The sequence below is a fragment of the Magnolia sinica genome, chromosome 6 (assembly GCF_029962835.1).
Source record: "Magnolia sinica isolate HGM2019 chromosome 6, MsV1, whole genome shotgun sequence".
In the NCBI taxonomy this organism is placed as follows: domain Eukaryota; kingdom Viridiplantae; phylum Streptophyta; class Magnoliopsida; order Magnoliales; family Magnoliaceae; genus Magnolia; species Magnolia sinica.
This window is the reverse complement of record NC_080578.1, coordinates 32,634,061-32,654,032: the sequence shown is the minus strand read 5'-3', so window position 1 is coordinate 32,654,032 and position 19,972 is coordinate 32,634,061. Positions and strand designations below refer to the sequence as shown.

Sequence of the window (19,972 nt, the reverse complement as noted above, 5' to 3'; positions counted from 1 at the left end):
TCTCAGAGAATTTGTGTACCTCGGCGAAGAATTTTTTCTTATCTTGCGTAGTCCAATATGTTGGCATGAAACCCGTGGTAAGATAATTAGCAATACCAGCAAACCAAGGTGAGCGAGAGACTTTAAATGATTTTTCGTCAGGGAACATGTCATTTATAGGTGCCGTCTTAAGGGAATTGGGGAAGTGAAGTCTCGAAAGATGGTCATCCACTACGTTTTCTACTTCCTTTTTATCTTTCATTTCCAAATCAAATTCCTGGAGTAGGATGATCTATCTTATTAGGAGGGGCTTAGCATCATTCTTAGAAAGAAGGTGCTTGAGCACCGCATGATCAATGTAGATGATGATCTTAAATGTAATCAAGTAGGATCTAAATTTATCCAAAGCGAATACCACGACCAAGAGTTCCTTTTCCATAGTAGAGTAATTCACTTGAGCATAGTCAGACGCATAATGAATGACATAGGGCTTCTTTTCCTTTTTTTGGCCTAACACCACCCCAATAGCATAGTCAGATGCATCACACATTATCTCAAAAGGAATACTCCAATTGGGTGGCTGCATGATAGGTGCGGTAGTCAACATGCCCTTGAGCTTAGAGAAAGCTTCTTAGCATTGCTCAGTCTACTCATATGGTACATCCTTTTGAACTAGATTACATAAAGGATGAGAGAATTGACTAAAGTCCTTTATGAATCTTCTGTAAAAATATGTGTGTCCTAAGAAGGATCACACATCTCATATGCTCTTGGGTGGAGGTAGGTTAGAGATAAGATCAATTTTCGCCTTATGTACCTCAATTCCCTTAGACAAGATGATATGTCCAAGAACAATTTCATTGCATACCATGAAATGACACTTCTCCCAATTTAATACTAAATTCATTTCCTCACATCGCTTTAACACATATTTATGATTCTCCAAACAATCGTTGAAGGATGGACCAAAGACAGAGAAGTCGTCCATGAAGACCTCTACATATTGCCCTACCATGTCAGAAAAAATACTTATCATGCATCGCTGAAAAGTGGAGGGGGCATTACACACTCTAAATGGCATCCTTCGGTAAGTAAAGGTGCCAAAGGGACATGTGAATGTGGTCTTTTCCTAATCTTCAAGGGCTATCTCTATCTCGTTGTAGCCTAAATACCCGTCAAGGAAATAGTAATAGGAAGGACCAGCTAGCCTTTCCAAAATTTGATCAATGAAGGGTAAAGGAAAGTGGTCTTTTCTCGTGACAGTATTCGATTTCCTGTAGTCAATGCACATTCTCTAACTAGTAGTAACTCTACTTGGCACGAGTTCATTATTGGCATTGGCTACGATGGTGATTCTGGACTTCTTAGGAACCACCTGAGTTGGACTCACCCATTGACTGTCAGATATAGGGTATATGATACCCACATCCAATAATTTAAGTACCTCAGTCTTAACTACTTCCTTCATATTTGGATTTAATCTACATTACGGTTGCTGGGAGGTCTTCACATTATCCTCTAGATAAATGCAGTGAGTATAAATAAAATAGTCAATTCCTTTGAAGTTCGCAGTCGACCATCTAAGGGCTTCTTTACGTTCAATGAGAGTAGAGATATGCATACTCTCCTGTTCTTGCTCAAGGTAGGAGGAGATCACCATAGGTTACGTCTCATCTTGACCTAAATAGACATATTTCAAATGAGTGGGCAAAGGTTTTAGGTCAAACTTCGATGCTTTGAAGCTAAACGGTAGAGACAATACATTAGTTTAGGGCAATTATTCAAATTGTGTCGTTCACCAGTCAACTTCAAGTACCGGTGTAATATCAAGCATGACATCCATCTCCCTAATCATGTCATCATCTAAATCAGGGGAGTGGGCTAAGCACGTCTCTAAAGAGTCAGAGTATAGAGTCAGGCGTGCTCTATCTTCCACGAAAGAATCGATCAAGTTAATATCGTGTGAATCATCATCATCCTCTGACTGTTTGCTTATATAGAAAAATATATTCAGCTCCAATGTCATATTCCTGAAAAATAGGCTCATGACCCCATTCCTACAATTAATAATTGCATTTGATGTAGCAATGAATGGATGACCTAATATGACAGGGATTTGAGTGCTCATGTTTATGATGGGTTAAGTGTCTAAGATGATAAAATCTATTGGATAGTAGAATTTGTCAACCTGGACCAACAATATTTTATTATCCCTCTCGGTACATGAACTGAACGATCACCAAGTTGTAAGGTGGTCATGGTGGGTTTTAATTCACCTAGACCCAGTTGTTCATAAACTGAGTAAGGAATCAGATTTATGATCGCTCTTAAATCAAGAAATGCATGCTCAATCAGGTAGTTCCCAATTACGTAAGCGATGGTTGGGCTATCGGGATCCTCGTATTTTTGTGGCACATCTTGCTTTAGGATGGCACTCACATTTTCAGTCAAAAGATCTTCTTTTGTATGTTTTGTTGTCTTTTGGTAGTGCATATATCTTTCTAGAATTTGGCATATGAAGGAATTTGTTTAACGAAATGCAATAGAGGGATGTTGACCTTCACTTTCTTAAGCACCTCTAGAATATCTCGAGAGTTAGACAGAGGTTTTGGTGTGATCAACCATTGGGGGAATGAAGCAATTGGCTTATCTTGAGGTTTCGGTTCTAAATCTTGTGGAGCAGTGCTAGATCTATCATTATTGTCCTCTTTCGGGTCCTTAGGCTTTTCATCCCTAATCGGAATGGTTTTGTCAATGGTCTTCCCACTCCTAAGAGTGGTGATAGACTTGACTTAGTCCATTTGATTTGAAGAGCTTGGGTCACAACTTCGTATTGTGGTTTAGGATTGGGGAGAGGTTGGGCTGGAAGTAAACCTTTCTCTCTAATTGTCAGGTGTGACTCAATTCATTGCACAACCATGGTATGATCTTGAAAGGCTTGTAGTGTGCCTTGATTAAAAAGCTCTCGATTTTGAATGTGTTTCAATGATGGATCCTCCCGAGGCTTCTTTTAATCTTAAAAATGGTTAGGGATCCCCTATAGAGTAGCAGTTTGTCCATTCCTCCAATTGAAGTTCAGATGGTTTCTCCAGCCGGAGTTGTATATATTGGATGTGGTCCTTTTGAATTGCCTCTAGTTGTTTACGACATTCGATTGCTCATTCAGAATTTTTTGAATAGCAGGTATAGTTGGGCAATTCTCAGTAGTGTGCACATTGCAAGCAAAAATACTACAAACTACTTCCCTAGCCTTGTCCTTCTTAAGTTCTATGGCCTCGATTTTTCTTATGAGATTGGCCACTTTAGCATTTATATCATTTTTCTCTTTCAAAGCATGCATTCCACCCATATCCTTTAATTGAGTTAGTTTAGAAGTGGTATTGGGTTTTGGGGAGATGTCCCATGATTGTGTGTTTTCAGCAAGTCTATCAAAATAATCTCACACATCATCGATATTCTTGTTCATGAATTCCCCATTGCACATTGACTCGACCAATTCGCGCATGGAAGATGTCAGTCCATTGAAAAAAATTTTGTTATGTGCAACATTTCAAAACCGTGTTGTGGGCATGAATTGACAAGATCCTTGAACCACTCATAATATTGGAAGAATGTTTCATCTTCCTATTGGGAGAAGTTCATGATTGACTTTCTGAGGGTGTTCGTTTTATGGTATGTAATGAATTTCTTTATGAACTCCCTTGTCATGTCATTCCATCTACCAATAGATCGTGGATGTAGTGATGTAACCACGTCTTTGCTTTTTCTTTCAAAGAAAATGGAAAAAGTTTCAGCCTGATCGTGTCCTCAGTCACATTAGGAAAGGATAAAGTGACTATAATCTCATCAAACTCCTTCGGGTATAGATATGGACTTTTAGATTCAAGTCCATGAAACTTTCAAAGGAGCTGGATCACTCCTGGCTTGATATCCATATTTCCTGCATTCTTTGAAAAGATCATGCAGGAAGGTGGGCTCACCCCTGCCAGTTGTAAATAATCTCGTAACGTATGGGGCAAGGGTGCTTGATGCACCTCATTCTCATCCTAGGCTTCCTCAACTGGAGGTTAAGGAGGATTTGTAGGATTCACAGGTTGATTTGCAGCCATAACTTCAATTAACTTTGAAGATCTCGAGTGGCGTCTAAAATGGTGATGGATAGGCAACCCTTCGAGCAATCCTCCTTCACTTAAAAGACGTCGAGTGTTGTCACGGAACCACTTGGGCATGAAATGCTCTTAGCCCTCATGTTAAGAAACTAAACCTAAATCTAAAAGAGAAGTAAACTAAAAGAATTAAGAAAGCTAGAAAAGAAAGAAGAGAGAGAATTAGAAAGAGGTTACCAGATTGGAAGTTTCTATGTTAAGATCCTACAAAACAGAAAAGCAAGTTAGTTTCTAAAACAAATCAGAAAATTCTAACCTAAACTTAGAAAGTATATAAATCCTAATCTTAACCTAATTCTAAAACCAATCAATTTCAAGAAAACAAAGTTGTTAGTCCCTGGTAACAGTGCCAAAAAATTGTTCACAACCCCAAGTATAGGGTCGCGATGTAATAATAATCTTGGTAAGACCAAAGTCGAAACCACGGGGACTAAACTTATGGGTATTTTAAAAGTAACTAGAATCAGAACTAGAGAAAGATATAAGTTAAAAATCTGGAAATAAGGGAAGTAATTGTGAGTAATTTTAGAAAAACTTGTAAATTCAAAGGTGGAAACTAGGGTGCCCTAGGATCCACTTGCAGATTTTAGGATGTTTCCTTATTTGATTTAAGGAACACAATTGGAACTGGAGTCTTATCCTATCCATTGGAAGATATATGAATAAAATCAATCTGAACTTTTATTGACCTAATTCTCAATGGATGAGAGTTGTGAGGATTGGAAGGGATTCCATCACCAAACCATGCCCTAGAGACAATGGCAAACAACAGGATATACCAATCCCACAACTGAACATAGAAGAATTGTGAAAGATAGAAGAGATTCCATCACCCAACCATGCCCAAGGGATGATAGTGAACAATAAGATTGACTATCTTCACATTCTCAAAACAATAAAAGAAGATACTCAAAGCTATCGCAGATCTATTGTAATTTGAGTCACAACAAACCATTAAAAACTAAAAGTATTCCTTAGTTATCAAATTAGAATCAAAGAAGTTCAATAAGAACAAGAATCAAACAAGAAAAACATCTCAATCATGCCACAAGCTTCACCCCTTAGCCCTAGTTAAGGGATTTAGCCAACCATAGATATGATTGGATCTAAAATCCTCCAAGAAAGCATTAAAAACAAAGAAGAAGAGAAGAAGAAACTCTTAGGAGATGGCTCCCCCCCTTACTCTTCTCCTCAAAACCCTAAATATCTTTAAAAGACTTAGGAAACCCATATTTATATACTAGTTTACACAAAATTGCAAGATCGTATAAATTTACACAGTCCGCGTAACTCCGCATAATGCCTTCGATGTCATTGAAGGGGTTTGAATCCGGAAGCCGCGTCTTTTCTCCTTTCGTACTGCATAAGTCACTGTGTCATCGAACCTTCCTTCGATGTCATTGAGCATATCTTCGAGTCATCGAACAGGTCCTCGAGTAATCGAAAAAGTGTCTAAAACATTCTAGCAAGTTACTTCAAAATTCTTCAGAAAATTCGATGTCATCGAGCAACTCCTCAATGTCATCGAGAGAGTCTTCAAGTAATTGAGAATGACACCCAATATGTCCAGCGACCAATCTGATTTTCATATAAAAATTTGATGTCATCTAGTTGTGTTCGATGTCATCGAACCATGGCTTCGATGCCATCGAACAGTGGTCGATGACACAGATGAATGAAGTGGATTACAACACTTTGTTCTTTCGACTTACTTCCTTCTCCACTTGGTTTTTTTGGATCTTGGGATCTTGAAATCTTCAATCTTGGTCTCCAAAGATCCATTCTATGCCTTGGCAATTCTCGAGCATTATATCCATGCTTTTAGCAATCTTTTCAATCCATGCTCTTAAAATCAACTTGTAACAAAAACATGTATAAAATATACCATTAAGCATTATCATGTTCACAAAACTAAGATATAAATGGGGAAAAACATGCAATATTTAAGTCTCAATAGTCTTCAATCTGTACGTCACTTGCATCATATATATAGTTGGAGAGGGTCAATGCCCTACTCATGGTGATGGTTATCCTTTATGATTAATAATAACTCAAGAGATTCATAAAAGAAATATAAAGGTTCTGATATGTCCCATATTCCACAACAATGAGACGTATTAATATGTGTAATGTTCACAACCCCAAGTGTAGGGCCGCGATGTAGTAATAACTCAGTGAGATCAAGGTCGAATCCACAGGGACTAATCTCATACGTTTTTGAAAGTAACTAGAACTGGAACTAGAAGAAGATGCAAATCTAAATCTGAATAATTAGAAAGAGTAATTGTGAATGATGTAATTGAAACTTGTGAATTTAAAGGTGGGAACTAGGGTGCCAAGGATCCACTTGCAGCTATCAGGACGCTACCTTACTTGATTCAAGAGACACAATTGGGATTGTAGTCCTATCTTATCCAATTGGAAGATGAGATGATCAAATCTCTAAACTTTCATTGAACTAGTCATCAATGGAGGAGAATTGTGAAGATTGGAAAGGATTTCATCACCCAACCATGCCCAGGAGATAATGGTAAACAACAAGATTTACTAATACCGCAATCTTAAATAAGAAAAGGAGGATATTCAAAGCTATTTGTAACATCCCGAATTTTCACGGATAGATTTGTACTCGCGCCGAGAAAATCGGGTGTTAATAATTTAGAAATTGGATGCTTAAAAGATCACACATTTTTTTTTTCATTTGAATCACATCCACATACATTCATAAAGGTAACATTTATGAAGGTAACATTCACGAGAATAAAATCAACTGTATTAATTATTTCATCAGAGTAAAAAAATAGTCAAATGCCCTCTTAATGGGAGCTTATTACATTTATCAAGTTCGCAGCAGAAGTGTAAAACTCATTCATAAAACTATCTTCTTATTTAATTAGTATAATCTTCTATAGGGAAATGGTCTCTTGGGTCTTCAATTTGTACATCATCTACATCATCTTTACGGTTGGAGAGGGTCAACAACCTACTCATAGTGATGGTTATCATTTAAGATTAACAGTAATTCAAGAGATTCATAAAATCAACATAAAAGTTCTGATATGTCCCGTACTTCAAAACTACAAGAGGTATCAATATGCACAAGTAATCTACATGAGATGCATGTCTAACAAAGTATACATGGTTCATCACACTTAGCAATCACCACAATGTGGAATATGATTAGAGTTATCCGACTAGCCCCGCATCTCATACTACGAAGATTCACCGGCATGTCCCATGTTTAACATAGCTTTATGCGGTTATCCCAAGATGAACACAATACATGATTGGGTGAATCATGCAACCCAGATTGGAGCGACTGGTTGCGACATCTAAGCCCCGAAAAAAAGAAAAGAAATGATGTAACATGTATAACGATTTACATATACCATTTTGTGTACCATCACCCATAAAACATGGAATTACGTGTTGCCCTAGGGCTGCTACTAAAAATGCATTACGTCCCCGATATTTATTCGATTGTTAGAAGAGGGATTCCCAACATAGTACTTGCACCAAAGAGAGAAACCCATTGAATTATGGGAGTTCAGGAATATCACAACACCATGGCCAACTTAGCAATGATAAAAGTGGCAATGGCCAACATAATATAGAGGAGAGAAGCAATGGCTAACTCAACAAAAGGAGAGTGGCAATGGCCAACTCAATAGAGAGAAGAGTGGTAATGACCAACTCAATAAAGAGAAGAGAGGCAAGGGCAAGGTTTGTATCTATAGCCCCACATAAATTCATAAAGATCACTTGTAATCAACATTATACTGTAACCTAAAAGGGTAAATAATTGATGGAAAACCATATAATTACAGGGAGAATTCATAGTAACATGAAGGCATGTAAAAGGCAAGATAATATAAAAACTTAAATTAATGTAAGCTTAAAGGATAAAACCCTCACCTTTCAAGATAAATCGCCTTCTAATTGATACGGTTTGGTGTATTCGTACTTCACGGTCAAGATCTAATCATGATTAACATACTTCCTATGGTTAAATCATAATAACACATGGTTCATACATTATGATAAATGACTAGGGTTAGGCCTGCAATTTAGGTCTAGGGTGATATAATTTAATAATTTAATTTGAAATTTTGAACTAGGTTATTACACAGGTGGATAACTTACCTTGTTCAGCTTTGAGTCTCAACCCGATGGTCCAAATCCAGTGGATTGCCTGTGCAATCACATCTTCTCTTCTTATTCATCTTCTTCTACTTATTCTTCCTGATGGTCGAACAGAGAGTTTAGACGGACTAGACTTCAAATTTGTTTGCTCTCAAATGAGCTAGTTCATTATAGTGCCTGAACTCGCAGCGAGGTGTTCGTCAGTATGGTTGGCGGGCTTTCTCTCTCGGCTTCTTCTTTTTCTCCCTTTTTCTTTCTTTTCTTATGTTTTCCTGTCCTTCTCTTTCCTTTTATTTTATTTTCTTCCTTTCTTTCTTTCTAAGCTGGAACGTCCAACATTGCTTCACACTCTCTTTCTCGTTCTCTCTCTCCCTCTCTCTCTATCTCTCTCTTTTCTCTTTCTTGCTCTGCTCTCCTTCGAACATTGGATTGGGGGGTATATTTATAGGGCATGGACCTTCTGGACCCTTCCCTACATAGCCATACACAGACTATTTGCATAAGAGAGGGAGTTGTGCGGCTTTCGTTACCCGTCTCTGTGTAAAGGATCAGAAGACGTGGATAAAGTGAGGTGATCAGCAACTGTGCGGTAGGATTCTTCATAGCTGCCTCCGGGGGAGGAGTCAGAAATTACTTCATCAAAGTCTTGATGGCTTGGATGAGCTCGTGGATTCCAAAACCAGAAGTTTTGGTGGAGGAATTTTTGTTGTCGTGCAGTATTCGGACGCTGTTATAATGTGTCATAAAAGCCCGGTTGCGGTTCGGTTGCAAGAGCAGGTGGGGTCCACTATGTGAGTTATTGGGAAATATATTCACTTCATCGATTTTGTAGGGTCTTGTTAGTCCAGGGATCAAAATATGGAGTGGATCCGAGTTTTGGGTGGGCCACACCGTTAGTCAACATGTGGGTGATAAATTTCACAAGAAATTACTTACGTAACACGTACCCTTTTCTTTCATCCGGACATAACATGTATATGGGGCTAAGTGGGGTCCACTATGATGCATTTTTGGGAATCCATTCCACTCATCCCCATAGTCACGCTGTGTTGGCCCATGAGTCCAAATATGAAGTAGATTAGGGTCTTGTATAAGCTGATCTTAGAAATTCTCCTAACGGGTGCTAAAAAGGACTTGATCTTGATTAATGGTTTACACTTAATGATTAGGGCCCAAAATGTAGAGGAAATGTGTAGTCAATATATGCAAATAATTAGACAAAATTTGGTAATTGATCGATGGTAGAAAAAGTCTAAGGAAAGGCAAATAATTAGACAAATTTAGAGGAAATATCACCTTTTATGTCAAAAGGAAGGAACTTGTTTCAATGTTCAACGGTGTATGATCATAGATCGAGGTTCAAATTTTGTATGATGTTGTAGTCATGTGAGGCCAAGGTGTGGTCTAAGTTTGAGTTTCGATGAACGGTAAGAAGTCACTAGATTTGAAGATCTAGATTTATAAGGAGTTGATAAGCCTCGAAGGATAACTTCAAACCTAAGGAAAGGCCTACCAAAGTGGGGCCTTCATATTTCACACTTACTCCATATGATAGGCAATCCAAGTCATTCATATGAAGGGAAATATCCAACTACGACTACCCACTTGGTTTCTTCACCCGATGGACACCAAAATCAACGGTTAAGGGGTTGATTTGTCAATTGGGTCACTTTTACAATAATCAAAGGTTAAAATTCATTGTGTATGGTTAATTTATGATACATAGGTATGGTATAAATTTTTACATTAAACGGATAGTGGGAACCATGTGATCTAGAATTCAGGGTCTAGGTTAGTGGCATTTTCATAATTATTGCCAATTTTAGAGTTTTGTGAAATCTAATGGCTCTACATGATTATATGCACATCTCCAAACAATTCTTGCAGAAGAACTTATATCTAAATCATTATGGATAAGGAGTTATTTACCAATTCATTTAATGGAAGGTACGCACGTCAAATCTCATGAAGGATGGTCTTGTCTCAAAATCAATGGTTAGATGGCTTGATCTATGAATAGAGATCATTCCCAATGGTTAGGTTTGTGTCAGGGCAATGATGAAAGGCTAGGATAGTTGGATTGGCATCATACACACGTGTATATTACGTTAAATCTCAAGGCAACACTTGAGAACTTTCATTGCTCGAGTATTGAAAAGTTTGGGACGTTACAATCTACCCCCCTCAAACATAATTTCACCCCCAAAATTTAGTACTTCAATTATCCGAGTCATTTTCCATGCCTCGAAGGATTCCATACTTCCTGTGCTCGAGGTAATATGAATAGATGGTCATATTGGGTTTGACCCTGCTACATAGATCCTTCGCCTGATCAGGGTATCGAGTAATTGAGATTTGCGAGGACTTTAGAATTCGAGTTAAATCGCGTAAATTTCACCTAAACATGGTTTCATCAGTCCATAATCCCGATCATTTTAGACTCCTGAGAAATCTCACATACTCTTGTATTTTTATAAAGGATGAGTCTACGTGGCCTATTACGCTTTCACCGTGTACTCTGATTTTTCAATGTACTACTTGAATTTTGATTTACTTCTATCGTGCTCACTGAGGAGGAAGAAGAAAAACTCTCAGACGGAGGCTCCACCCTTTTGTTCCACTCTTCAAACCCTAGAATATCCTTTAGAGCATTTTAGGAACTCCTAATTATAATTGTGGAACTCTAACTTTTGCACCGAGTTGGAAGAGTCCAGAAATCGCATCAAATTTACGTAGTTATGAAATCCTCGACTGGTCGAGAGTCGCGTGAATTTAGAAGATAATGTTGCTGAAGTTTTTGCCAAAGTTTCCCAGGCTAGTCAAGCTAGAGCCAGGGCTAGTCGAGGTTCACGCAAATTCCTTTTCTTCACTTCAAATCTTCAAGTCTCTTCATTCCTCACTTAGTTTCCTTGGATCTTTGGCAAGTGAATTCTTCAATCTTGGTCTCCTAAGATCCATCCTTTACCTTGGTGATTCTAGAGCATCAAATCTATGCTTTTAACATTCTTTTCAAACTAAGCTCTCAGATTCACCTTGCAACACAAACATGTATAAAATATAACATTAAGCAGTATCATGTTCATAAAACCAAGATATAAATAGGGGAAAATATGCAATATTTGACACTTAACACACTCACCAACCAACATTTTGCTATTCCCGAGCAAAACATGTGTGAAGTAATCTTCAATTCTCAACGTTCAAACCTTTTTTAAAAATTAAGCTTTTGTGCAATCAAGTATGAATGAGTAGAATTAAGGCAAGAAAGTGAGATTTTGAAAACCTAGAGCCGAATCACATCAGCAATCAATCAAGTAGGTTCTTTATCATTTAATTTAGAGCATAGGTTCATATACCAAGTTTTCTAACTTATTTCTCATAAAAATACTATCTTTTCATTATGTTAGCCATACTCATCATTTCAAGATTGGTTGAAAACTCAAGTACTGATTCTGAACTTATCCCCCTTTCCTTCTTTTTCTAGTTTTTTGATTTTATATTGATGGTCACTTTTTATTTATTCATTCTTTTTAGTCTTTTCAGAATTTTTCATTGTTTTTTAGACTTTACATTCTTTCATTCTTTTTCATTCTTTTCACTATACATGACCTTTTTGTCGAACTCCTATTTTTTAATTGGTTCCTTTCATCTTTTAAGGTGGATAAAATTCTCCAGACTCAATTCTCATCATCTTTCAATGATCATCATACTAATAATAAAAAATTCTAATACCATTTACAGAAGGCAAATTGAACGTGTCTTGTGATTTGGATTAACATGATATTCAAACTTCCTCTTAATTAATTGAGTGTAAGAACCGTAAGTGATAGGCTACTTAGTTGATCAAACTCTAACAATTCAAAATTTGATTTCTATCTTATCATCATACTTAAAGCATTCCTAAATACACAGATTATCAATTTCAAAACTGGTTTTATCTTGAAAAATTGAAAAAATTTCACAAATTTTGCTCAAAACTAAGAAAACGCTGATTAGTTTACCTAACCCACACCCCCAACCTAAAATCTACATTGTCCTTAATGTAAAAGATATGAGCATGTAATGCATATAAGGCAATGAAAAGAAAGGAGTAGTGAAAGAAAGGTACTACCTGAAGCAGACGAATTACAGCATTTCCAAGGATCTCAAAAAGAAGATGGGCTAGCACACAGACTAAACAATGGAAAGCAAACTATCCTAGTCCTAAATACTACGAAAGTAATAGACCTAACTACACCTCCATTAGATTAAGAGGTCAATCTAGGTAGACAGGATCAATCAGAGGTATGGACATGTCCTCTGAATCAAACTTCTCAACAAATGGCTTTAAATGATGTCCATTTACTTTAAAAGCATTGCCATTGTTTAGATTCTTTATCTCAACGACTCTATGAGGATAGACATTAGTAATTATGAAAGGGCCAGTCCAATGAGATTGGAATTTACTCGAAAAAAGATATAATCGAGAATTATATAAAAGGACTTTTTAACAAGTCAAGAATGATTTTCGAAGGATGTTCCTGTCATGGAATACCTTCATCCCGTTCTTGTAAATTCTTGAGTTCTCGTATGCATCATTCCGAATTTCTCGAGTTTATTCAATTGGAGCTTGCGCAATGAGCCAGTGTTGTCTAGGTTAAAATTCATATTTTGATAGCTCAGTGGGCTCTATGTTCCAATTCCATAGGTAAGTGGAAAGCTTTCCCATAGACGAGTCTAAAGAGAGACATTTTATTGGGGGTCTTAAAGGCTATACGATAGGCCCATAAAGCATTAGTCAAGAGGATTGACCAATCCTTATGGTCAGGGTTTTCTGTTTTCTCCAGAATGTGTTTAATTTCCCTGTTGGAAATCTCAGCTTGCCTACTTATCTGCGGGTGGAATGGAGTGCTTATCTTATGAGAGATGCCATATTTCTTTATTAAGTTCTCAAATGTCCTATTAAAGAAATGTGAACCTCTATCACTAATGATGGCCCAAGGCGTTTCGAATTTGAAAAGGATGTTTTCTTTTAAGAATCTAATGATTGTCTGATGGTCATTGTTCCGGCAAAGGATCGCTTAGACCCATTTAGTGACATAGTCTACTACTGGAAGAATGTATAAATTCCCAAAGGAATGGGGGAATGACCCCATGAAATTGATACCCCAGCAATCAAATGCGTCAATGATTAGTATGGGATTTAGAGGCATCATATTTCGACGGGACAACGCTCCCAATTTCTGACAACACTCACAAGCTTTGTAGAACTCATGAGTGTCCTTAAACATAGTGGGCCAGTAAAAGCTACACTGCAGAATTTTGGCCGTAGTTGTTTTAGCAAAAGAGTGACCACCATAGGCCTAAGAGTGACAGAAGGAGATAAAACTTTGGTGTTCATTGTTTGATACACTCCTTAGAATTTGGTCTGGACAATATTTGAACAAATATGGATCGTCCTAGAAGAACTTACGTACCTCAGTGAATTTTTTTTATTATCTTGCGTAGTCCAATTTGTCGGCATGAAACCTGTAACAAGATAATTTTCATTGTTAGCGAACCAAGGTAGGTGGGAGAGTTTTAAAAGTTGTTCATTAGGAAACATGTCATTTATGAGTGTCGTCTCAAGGGAATCAGGGAGATCAAGTCTTGAAAGATGGTCAGCCACTATATTCTCTACTCCCTTTTTATCCTTTATTTCTAAATCAAATTTCTGTAGTAGGAGGATCCATCTTATCAAGTGGGGCTTATCATCATTCTTAGAAAGAAGATACTTTAACACCGCATGACCAATGTAGATGATGATCTTAGATCCAATTAAGTAGGACCTAAATTTGTCCAAAGTGAATACTACGACTAAGAGTGTCTTCTCCGTATTAGAGTAATTCAATTGGGCATGATTTAGAGTTCTACTTGCACAATGAATAACGTAGGGCTTCTTCTCTTTTCTCTAGCCTAACATTACCCCAATAACATAGTCAGACGCATCGCACATAATTTCAAAAGGGATGCTCCAATCGGGTGGATGCATTATAAGTGCGGTTGTTAACATGCCCTTGAGCTTAGTGGAAGCTTCCTGGCATTGCCAATCCACTCGTATGATACGTCCTTTTGAAGTAGATTGCATAAAGGACAAGAGAGATGACTAAAGTCCTTTATGAATCTTCTGTAAAATCTGGCATGTCTTAAGAAGGATCGCACTTCTCATATGTTCTTGGGTGGAGGTATGTTAGAGATAAGATCAATTTTATCCTTATCCACCATAATTCCCTTAGACAAGATGATATATCCAAGAACAATTCCCTTACGAACCATGAAATGACACTTCTCCCAATTTAGTACCAAAATGTTTTCCTTGTATCGCTTCAATACGTTTTGCAGATTTTTTGAACATTTGCTGAAGGATGAACTAAAGATAGAGAAATTATCCATGAAGACCTCCAAATATTGCTCCACCATGTCAAAAAAATACTTAACAAGCATCGCTGAAAAGTGAATGGGCCATTATAGAGCCTGAATGATGTCTTTTGGTAAGTAAAGGTGCCATTGTTCAGAACCCCAAGTGTAGGGTCACGATGTACTAATAATCTTGGTAAGACCCCTCAACAATCCATTAGTTAACTCTGTGAATCTCAAGTGGTGTCTAATCCTGTGATGGATAAATAACCCCTTAACCAATCCTTCATCACTCAAGAGACATTGAGTGTTATCACAGGCCCACTTGGGCATTAAACACTCTCTACTCACAATTTCAGAATCTAACCTAAACCTAAAAAGAAAAAAGGAAATAGAAATATAGAAATAGAAAGAGAGATAATTAGAAAGAAGTTACCAAATTAATAGTTTCTATATTGGGATCCTGTAAAAGAAAAAGGAAAACAAATTAGTTTCTAAAAACAAATTAGGAAAGTTTCTAAACAATAGAAAGCAAACTAGTTTTTAAAAACAAAAAAGGAAAGTTTTTATCATTAAATTAGAAAGTAAGTTAATTTCTAAAATAATTCAGAAAAACCCTAACTTAAAAATAGAAGTAAACAAACCTTAATCTTAACCTAATTCCAAAACTAGTTAATCTAAAAAAATGCCACCGTTAATCCTCGACAAAGGTAACAAAAACTTGTTCACAACCCCAAGTTTTGGGTCACGATATAGTAATATTCTTAGTGAGGCTGAGGTCGAATCCACATGGTCTAATCTTGTGTCTTCTAAAAGTAACTTAAAATAGAACTATAAGAAGGTGTGAATCTAAATCAGGAATTAAAGGGAGTAATTGTGAAGTGTTTAATTAGAAACTTAAGAATTCAAAAGTGGGAACTAGGGTTTTCAAGGATCCACTTGAAGCAATTAGGGTGATACTATGCTTGATTCAAGGACACAACTAGTTAATCTAAAAAAATGCCACTGTTAATCCTCGACAACGGTAATAAAAACTTATTCACAACCCCATGTTTTGGGTCACGATGTAGTAATATTCTCGGTGAGGTTGAGGTCGAATCCACATGGTCTAATCTCGTGTGTCTTCTGAAAGTAACTTAAAATAGAACTAGAAGAAGGTGTGAATCTAAATCAGGAATTAAAGGGAGTAATTGTGAAGTGTTTAATTAGAAACTTAAGAATTGAAAAGTGAGAACTAGGGTTTCCAAGGATCCACTTGAAGCAATTAGGGTGATACTATGCTTGATTCAAGGACACAACTGGAATCGGAGTCCTATCTTGTACAATTGGAAGATATATCAATTAATATCAAATCTGAACTTCCATTGACCTAATTCTCAATGGATGAGAGTTATGAGAACTGGACATGATTCCATCACCTAGCCATGCCCAGGAGATAATGGCAAACAATAAGATATACCAATTCCACAATCAATCATAAGAGAATTATGAAGGTTAGAAGGGATTCCATCATCTAACCATGCCCAAGGGACGATGGTGAATAACAGGATTTCCTAATTTCACAATCTCAAAGCATGAAAAGGAAATACTCAAAGATATTGCAGATCTAGTGTAATTTGAGTCACAACAAACCATTAAAAACTGAAAGTATTCCTTAAATATGAAATTAGAATCAAAGAGAGTTCAACATAAACATGAATCAAAGCAATAGGAACATCCCATCACGCTATAAGCTTCATCTCTCAGCCCTAGCTAAGAGGTTTAGCCAACCATAGACATGATTGGATTTAAAACCCTAGAAGAGATCATGAAAACTAAGGAAGAAAGGAAGAAAAACACTTGGTAACGGCTCTCCACCCTTGTGCTTCGCTCCTCCAACCCTTAGATGAATCCCTAAGGATGCCATGGGGTCTCATATTTATAATTGGGGTGCTCCAAGCTTCACACAGACTTTAGAAAGCCAGAAACCACCTCAAATTTACGCACTCCGCGTAACTCTGCGCAAATCATTTGGTGACATCGAACTGCCTTCGATGTCATCGAAGGTGCCTTGAACCCGTGCTTTTTTCTTTCTACGTTACTTCATCCGGACCATGTAACCTTCTATGTCATCGAACTTGCCTTCGATGTCATCGAGAAGGTGTTCGTGGAATCAATAATGTGTCTAAAACAGTCCATAGAGTTAATCCAATTTCTTCAATAAATTCGATGCCATCGAAGAAGCCTTCAATGTTATCGAAGATATCTTTGATATCATTGAGGAGGACTTCGAGTAATCGAACATTGTGCCCAATATGTCTAGTGAGTTTTTAAAAATCCACATAAAATTCGATGACATCGAACAAATCTTCGAGTCATCGAACAAGTCCTCGAGTCATCGAAAAATGTCTTTAATTTGTCCATTGACCAACTTAATTTTCATTCATAAATTCAATGTCATCGACCTGTGTTTGATGTCATCGAACGGTGATCGATGACACGGTCAATGTGAATTCCGCACTTGTTCTTTCGACTTCTTTCCTTCTCCACTTGGTTTTCTTGAATCTTAGGACCTTGAAATCTTCAATCTTTGTCTCCTAAGATCAATTCTTTACCTTGGTGATCTTTGAGTTTTAAATCCATAATTTTAGCACCTTTTCCAATCCAAGCTCTTAAATTCACCTTGCAACACAAATATGAGTAAAATAGGACATTAAGCAGTATCATATTCATAAAACCAAGATATAACTGGGAGATAATATGTAATATTTGACCCTCAACATAATCCCCAACCAGCATTTTACTAGTCTTGAGCAAATTGTGCATCAAATAAACTTTAATGCTCAATGTCCAAAACCTCTCTTGGAAAATAATCTTTTGTACACTCCAGTATGAATGGGTAAAATTAAGACACGATAGTGAGATTTTGAAAACCTAGAGCCAAATCACATAAGCAACCAATCAAATAAGTTCTTTATTCATTAAATCAAAGCATAGTTTGCATATCAAGTTTTTCAATGTGCTTAGAGAAAAATCAACTTACTTCCCGTACGAATACTATCTTTTCATCATGTTAACCATGCTCATCACTTCAAAATAGGTTTGAAACTCAAGTACTGATTTCGAACTTATCTTCTCCTTCTTTTTCTAGTTTTTGATTTTATATCGATGAAAATTTTATATTCTTTTCTAGTCTTTTCATTCTTTTTCATGATCTCTTTATCAATCTCACTATTTTTTAATTGGTTCTTTTATTCATTTAAGGTGGATAAAATTCTCCAGACTCGATTCTTACCATTTATAAATGATTCCCATACTAACAATCAGAACTCTAGCATGTCTTATGGAAGACAAATTAAATGTCTTATGATTTAGATTAACATGATATTCAAACTTCCTCTTAATCAATTGAGCATAAGAACTTAGGTGATAAATTACTTAGTTGATCAAACTCCAACAATCCAAAATTCAATCTCTATCTTATCATACTTAAAGCATTCTTAAGTACACAATTCATCGCTTCCCAAAATAGATTTTCAGCTTGAAACATTGAAATTTTTTTAAAAAATTGCTCAAAACTGAGAAAATACTGATTAGTTTACCTAATCCCCCATCCCCAACCTAAAAATCTACATTATCTTCAATGTAAAAGAAATAAGCATGTAATGCAAAAGAGGCAATGAAAGAAAAGGGAAGTGATGGAAAGGTAATACCTGAAGAAGGAATTTTGAGGCTTTTCCAATGATCTTAGTGTGAAGATGGGTTAACACAAGAATTAAACAAATAAAAAGTAAATTATCCTAAAGAGTGGAAAGAAAACTATCCTAATCCTAACATATATGAAAGCAATAAACCTAACTATACCTTTGTCAGACTAGGAGGTCAATCTTGGTAAACAAGATTAATCAGAGGTATGGACATGTCCTTTGAATCAAATTTCTCAACAAATGACTTTAATTGATGTCCATTCACTTTGAAAATATTGCCATTATTTGGATTCTGAATCTCGACGGCTCCATGAGGATAAACATTAGTATTTGTGAAAGGGCTGGTCCAACAAGATCGAAGTTTACCCGAAAAAAGATGTTACTGAGGATTGTACAAAAGGACCTTTAAACCTGGTGTGAATAATTTCTAAAGAATGTGTTGGTCATGAAACACCTTCATCTTGTCCTTGTAAATTCTTGAGTTCTCGTATGCATCATTCTAGATCGTATCAAGTTTATTCAACTAAAGTTTACGCAGTAAGCCAGCGTTGTCTAAATTGAAGTGTCGATTTTTAATAGCCCAATAGGCCTTATGTTCCAACTCCACAAGTCTAAGGGAAAACATTTCAATAGGGGTCTTAAATGTAGTACGATAAGCTTATAAGGCATCGGTCAATCGGATTGACCAATCCTTACGGTTAGGGTTAATCGTTTTTTTCTAATATATTTAATTTCCCTATTGGAAATATTTTCTTGCTCACTTTTTTATGGGTGGTATGGAGTGCTCACTATGTGGGAAATGCCATATTTCTTCATTAAGTTCGCAAATGACCTATTACAAAAATGTTAATCTCCATCACTAATGATTGCTCGAGGTGTTACAAACTGGGAAAAGATGTTTTCTTTTAAGAATTTAATGACCGTTTGATGATCATTGTTCTGGAATGGAATCACTTTGACCCATTTAGTGACAGTCTACTATGAGCAAAATATAAAAATTCTCAAAAGATTGGGGGAATGGTCCCATGAAATCAATGCCCCAATAATCAAATGCTTCAATGATCAAAATGGGGTTTAAAGGCATCATATTCTGATGGGACAATGCTCCCAATTTCTGACAACGTTTACAAGCTTTGCAAAACTCATAAGTGTCCTTGAACATAGTGGGCTAGTAAAAGCTGCCCTGTAGAATTTTGGCCGTGATATTTTTAGTAAAAAAGTGACCACCACAAGCTAAGAATGACAGAAGGAGATGACACTTTGGTGTTTATTTTCTAGCACACATCTCCTTAAGATTTAGTTTGAGTAATGTTTAAACAAATACTGATCATCCTAGAAGAATTTGCTTACCTCGATGAAGAATTTTTTCTTATCTTGCACCGTCCAATGTGTTAGCATGAAACCTGTAGCAAGATAATTAGCAATGTTCGTAAACTAAGGTGAATGGGAGACTTTAAACAATTGTTCATCAGGGAACATGTCATTTATATGTGTCGTCTCAAGGGAATTGGAGAGATCAAGGCAGGAAAGATGGTTAGCCACTATATTCTCTACTCCCTTCTTATCTTTTATTTCCAAATCAAATTCTTGGAGGAGGAGGATCCATCTTATTAAGCGGGGCTT

At 36.7% G+C, this 19,972-nt stretch overlaps 1 non-coding gene and 1 pseudogene across 1 annotated transcript; one reads left to right on the top strand and one right to left on the bottom strand.

Annotated features, from left to right (window-relative positions):
- Nucleotides 1-271: 271 nt before the first annotated feature.
- LOC131249586 (uncharacterized) lies at nt 272-19,972 on the bottom strand (annotated as a pseudogene).
- Nucleotides 3,533-3,639, top strand: LOC131250392 (small nucleolar RNA R71). The gene has a single exon (XR_009173317.1). It is a non-coding gene; the product is annotated as a small nucleolar RNA R71 (small nucleolar RNA).